Source organism: Oncorhynchus kisutch, linkage group LG4 (genome assembly GCF_002021735.2).
Source record: "Oncorhynchus kisutch isolate 150728-3 linkage group LG4, Okis_V2, whole genome shotgun sequence".
NCBI classification, from domain to species: Eukaryota; Metazoa; Chordata; class Actinopteri; order Salmoniformes; family Salmonidae; genus Oncorhynchus; species Oncorhynchus kisutch.
The window spans coordinates 52,599,952-52,606,128 of NC_034177.2; positions in this window are offsets into that span (position 1 = coordinate 52,599,952).

Sequence of the window (6,177 nt, forward strand, 5' to 3'; positions counted from 1 at the left end):
GGGGGGTTCTGTCACGCCTTGGTCTTAGTGTTTTGTGTTTTCGTTATATATTTGGTCAGGCCAGGGTGTGACAGGGGTTTACGTGTTGTATTCGTATTGGTTTTTGTAGGCATTGGGATTGTGGTTGATTAGGGGTGTGTCGAGTGTAGGCTTGGCTGCCTGAGGCGGTTCTCGATCAGGGTCAGGTGCTTCTCATTGCCTCTGATTGGGAACCGTATTTAGGCAGCCTGAGTTTCGCTTTGTCTTTCGTGGGTGATTGTTCCTGTCTCTGTGTAGTGTTCACCAGATAGGCTGTAATAAGTTTCACGTTCCGTTTGTTGTTTTTGTATTTATTCGTTATTTCATGTACCGTCATTTTTTCATTAAAAACATGAGTAACCACCACGCTGCATTTCGGTCCGACTCTCTTTCAACAAACGAAGAACGCCGTTACAGAATCACCCACCACACACGGACCGAGCAGCGTGGAAACAGGCAGCGACCGCAGGAAAAGCGAATGGAGTATACGACGTGGGAAGAAATCGACAGGTGGGCGGCCGACCCAGAGAGAATGCCTGATCCCGCATGGGATTCGCTGGAGCAGTGTGAAGAGGGCTATAGGCGAATGGAGTTGGAGAAAAGAAAGACACGGCGGCGCAGAGCGAAGCCCGAAAAGCAGCCCCAAAAATGTATTGGGGGGGGGGCTCAGAGGGAGAGTGGCTGAGTCAGGAGATGAACCTGAGCCAACTCTCCTTGTGTATCGTGAGGAGCCAAGGAGGAGACCAGAACCAGAGCCGGTGTTAGAGGTGAGTGAAGCAGAGACTGTGAAGGAGTTAATGGGGAAAGTGGAGTGGAGAGTAATGAGGGAGTTGCTAGCTTGGTGCTATAGATATGATATTCGTCCGACGGATCGTGTCGGGGATTTGATGGCACCTGAGTTAGCGCTCCATACTCGTCCTGAGGTGCGTGTTAGTCGGCTGGTGAAGTTGGTGCCAGCCTCACGCACCAGGCCTCCTGTGCACATCCCTAGCCTTGCACATCCTGTGCCACCTCCACACACCAGTCCTCCGGTAGCAGCTCCCCGCACCAGGCTTCCTGTGCGTGTCCTCGCTCCAGTATCACCAGTGCCCGCACCACGCATCAGGCCTACAGTGCCCCTCCTGCGCTGTCGGAGTCTCCCGCCTGTTCAGCGCAGCCAGCGTTTTCCTCCTCTCCTGCGCTGTCGGAGTCTCCTGTCTGTTCAGCGCAGCCAGCGTTTTCCTCCTCTCCTGCGCTGTCGGAGTCTCCCGCCTGTTCAGCGCTATCAGAGCCTTCCTTCTCTACAGCGCTGCCGGAGCCTCCTGCCTGTTTGAAGCAGCCTGAGCTGTCAGTCTGCAAGGAGCTGCCAGTCTGCAAGGAGCTGCCAGTCTGCAAGGAGCTGCCAGTCTGCAAGGAGCTGCCAGTCTGCAAGGAGCTGCCAGTCTGCAGGGTGCTGTCAGCCTGCATGGAGCAGTTAGAGCTGTCAGTCTGCATGAAGCAGTCAGAGCTGTCAGTCTGCAAGGAGCTGCCAGTCTGCAAGGAGCTGCCAGTCTGCAAGGAGCTGTCAGTCTGCAAGGAGCTGTCAGTCTGCAAGGATCTGTCAGTCTGCAAGGAGCTGTCAGTCTGCAAGGATCTGTCAGTCTGCAAGGAGCTGCCAGTCTGCAAGGAGCTGCCAGTCTGCAAGGAGCTGCCAGTCTGCAGGGAGTTGTCAGCCTGCAAGGAGCTGCCAGTCTGCAGGGAGCTGTCAGTCTGCAAGGAGCTGTCAGTCTGCAAGGAGCTGCCAGTCTGCATGAAGCAGCCAGATCTGTCAGTCTGCAAGGAGCTGCCAGTCTGCAAGGAGCTGTCATTCTGCAAGGAGCTGCCAGTCTGCAAGGAGCTGTCAGCCTGCATGGAGCTGTCAGCCTGCATGGAGCAGTCAGAGCTGTCAGTCTGCAAAGAGCTGCCAGTCTGCAAGGAGCTGTCAGCCTGCATGGAGCAGTCAGAGCTGTCAGTCTGCATAGAGCAGCTAGAGCCGCCAGTCAACCAGAATCTTCCAGATCTGCTAGTCAACCAGAATCTTCCAGATCTACTAGTCAACTTGAATCTTCCAGATCCGCCAGCCAGCCAGGATCTACCGGAGCCTACTACTTACCTGAGCTTCATCTCAGTACTAGGCTTCCTCTCAGTACTGGGCTTCCTCTCAGTACTGGGCTTCCCCTCAGTTCCGGGCTGCCCCTCAGTTCCGGGCTGCCCCTCAGTTCCGGGCTGCCCCTCAGTCCCGAGCTGCCCCTCAGTCCCGAGCTGCCCCTCAGTCCCGAGCTGCCCCTCAGTCCCGAGCTGCCCCTCAGTCCCGAGCTGCTCCTTAGTTCTGTGGGGTTGTGGGTGAGGACTATTAGGCCATGGTCGGCGGCGAGGGTGGATTATCCCAGGACGCGAAGGGGAGGAACGAGGACATTAATGAAGTGGGGTCCACGTCCCGAGCCGGAGCCGCCACCAATGACAGACGCCCACCCGGACCCTCCCTTTGGTTTTGAGGTGCGTCCGGGAGTCCGCACCTTGGGGGGGGGGGGGTTCTGTCACGCCTTGGTCTTAGTGTTTTGTGTTTTCGTTATATATTTGGTCAGGCCAGGGTGTGACAGGGGTTTACGTGTTGTATTCGTATTGGTTTTTGTAGGCATTGGGATTGTGGTTGATTAGGGGTGTGTCGAGTGTAGGCTTGGCTGCCTGAGGCGGTTCTCGATCAGGGTCAGGTGCTTCTCATTGCCTCTGATTGGGAACCGTATTTAGGCAGCCTGAGTTTCGCTTTGTCTTTCGTGGGTGATTGTTCCTGTCTCTGTGTAGTGTTCACCAGATAGGCTGTAATAAGTTTCACGTTCCGTTTGTTGTTTTTGTATTTATTCGTTATTTCATGTACCGTCATTTTTTCATTAAAAACATGAGTAACCACCACGCTGCATTTCGGTCCGACTCTCTTTCAACAAACGAAGAACGCCGTTACAGGTTGGTTATATCTAACTTTTCTTTACAATGAAGAACAATTTTGTATTAAGAAGCTGCTGCGCTCATTTCTTTTAGGTACTATACTCAAGATGACAATATTGGTTAATGGCCAATATACATAATTTAAGTATTTGAGTCTCAAACATGAATGTCTAATTGCTGCTGGACTTGTCATGCAGGGCTCCCTTGCTAAATAAAACTCTCAATGGGAAACCCTCATAAAATAAAGGTTAAAAAAGTAAATAAAGGTAAAAAAAGATAAATATGTATGTTAACATTACATTGTATAAAACTTATGGTGAGCATCGGAGGGTGCAAAACTGTATGCGCCCAGTGTGGCTCGCTTGTGGTTGTGCTGGCAGCATATAGCAGCAAGTTCAGTTGTGCATCAAGACTGAGCATAGCAAGTTTGTATGAAGGTCTGGTTATTAAATGGGTAAATTGTCACGTTCTGACCTTAGTTCCTTTGTTATGTCTTGGTCAGGGCGTGAGTTGAGGTGGGTAGTCTGTGTTCTTTTTTCTATGTTATGTTTATGTGTTTGGCCTGGTATGGTTCTCAATCAGAGGCAGGTGTCGTTCGTTGTCTCTGATTGAGAATCATAGCCTTTTCCCACCTGTGTTTTGTGGGTGATTATTTTCTGTTTTACGCACCTTACAGGACTGTTTCGTTTTTTGTTTATTTTCACGTTGTTATTTTGTATTTTTCAGTGTTCAGTATAATAAATTATCATGAACACATTCCACGCTGCGCATTGGTCCGACATTTCATACTCCTCGTTAGAGGAGGACGAAGAATATCGTTACATAAATACTTTAATCCATCTCTATTTCATGAATTTATTCACAGGTACATAATAATTTAAGCTTTTTAAATTATTAATAAAAATCTGGTTTAAAATCAGAAAATGTATTTAATTGTTTATTTGCATATGATAGGCAATTTTTTTTTAAATATAACATTATTGACACCTTGACACCAAATTCATTTTACCCGCTAATATTAATATTGTCACGGCCATTACTTTTTATTTCGGAATGACACCAACAAAACAAGAAACAAACTGAACAACCGTGAAGCTTGGTGCAGCAAACAAAGTTAACTACCCCACACTGAAGGAGGGAAAAGGGCTACCTAAGTATGATTCCCAATCAGAGAGAACGATAGACAGCTGTCCCTCATTGAGAACCATACCCGGCCTAAACATTGAAATAAAGAAACATAGAAAACAAAACATAGAATGCCCACCCCACATCACACCCTGACCTAACGAAATAGAGAAATAAAACGGCTCTCTAAGGTCAGGGCGTGACAATATGGCCATAGAGAGGCTTTTATTCGCTAGTTTGGTTAGGCCAGGGTCTGACCAGGGTGGGCATTCTAGTTTCTTTATTTCTATGTTTTGGCCAGGTATGGTTCTCAATCAGGGACAGCTGTCTTTCGTTGTCTCTGATTGGGAATCATACTTAGGCAGCCTTTTTCCCACCTGTGTTTTGTGGGTAGTTGTTTTCTGTATACTTTTTGCACCTTACAGAACTGTTTAGTTTTTCCCTCTTGTTTATTTTTGTTCAAGTGTTTGCTGATCAAATAAAATCATGAACACTTCCCACGCTGCGCTTTGGTCCGATCCTCATTACGAAGAGAGCCCTTACAAATATTTTTGGAGGGAGAGTAGGCTATATCAAAAGTAAAAGTATAAATAATTTTAAAGTAGACAGTAGAGAAGAATATGTTAGCTATTAAAATCTCTATTTAGTAAGCTAGTTGACTAGCTAACATTAGCCAGCTAGCTAGCTTTAAGGGTGTTTTTACATGAGTATAAAATTATAAAATACAGGTGTAGATTAATAGTGAAATGCTTACTTACGGGCACTTACCAACAATGCAGAGTGAAAAAAATTGAAATAATGTAAAAATTATAACACAAGGAATAAATACGCAATGAATAACGATAACTTGGCTATACACAGTCTTCACAAGGTTTTCACACACTGTTGTTGGTATTTTGGCCAATTCCTCCATGCAGATCTCCTCTAGAGCAGTGATGTTTTGGGGCTGTTGCTGGGCAACACGGACTTTCAACTCCCTCCAAAGATTTTCTAAGGGGTTGAGATCTGGAGACTGGCTAGGCCACTCCAGGACCTTGAAATGCTTCTTACGAAGCCACTCCTTCGTTGCCCGGGCGGTGTGTTCGGGATCATTGTCATGCTGAAAGACCCAGCAACGTTTCATCTTCAATGCCCTTGCTGATGGTAGGCTTTGTTTCTTTGGTCCCAGCTCTCTGCAGTTCATTCACTAGGTCCCCCCCGTGTGGTTCTGGGATTTCTGCTCACCGTCCTTGTGATAATTTTGACCCCACGGGGTGAGATCTTGCGTGGAGCCCCAGATCGAGGGAGATTATCAGTGGTCTGGTATGTCTTCCATTTCCTAACAATTGCTCCCACAGTTGATTTCTTCAAACCAAGCTTCTTACCTATTGCAGATTCAGTCTTCCCAGCCTGGTGCAGGTCTACAATTTTGTTTCTGGTGTTCTTTGACAGCTCTTTGGTCTTGGCCATAGTGGAGTTTGGAGTGTAACTGTTTGATGTTGTGGACAGGTGTCTTTTATACTGATAACAAGTTCAAACAGGTGCCATTAATACAGGTTACAGGTGGAGGACAGAGGAGCCTCTTAAAGAAGAAGTTACAGGTCTGTGAGAGCCAGAAATCTTGCTTGTTTGTAGGTGACCAAATACTTTTTTTCCACCATAATTTGCAAATAAATTTATAAAAAATCCTACAATGTGATTTTCTGGATTTTTTTTCTCATTTTGTCTGTCATAGTTGAAGTGTACCTATGATGAAAATTACATATGATGAAAATTACAGGCCTCTCATTTTTTTAAGTGGGAGAACTTGCATCTGTCTCCATCCAGCAGGTGGGCGTTTTTTCGTTGTTTTGCAAGAACAATTTGTATGGAGGTCAACAAAAGAGTTTCGATTTTTTTGGTCAACAACAAAATGTATGTCTTGTTTGCTACATTAGGTTAATTTGATCAAATATAAGTTTTGCAATACCTAAGTTGATACGAGTGTATTGATATAAATAGGATACGTGACACCCCGGGAACTTTGAGAAAAATCCCTTTATATCGGAGTTGTCTCGAGATGGCTATCCAATATTCATGACTGAGGTTAGTAGCATAGCGTCTCTCTCTGCTGAA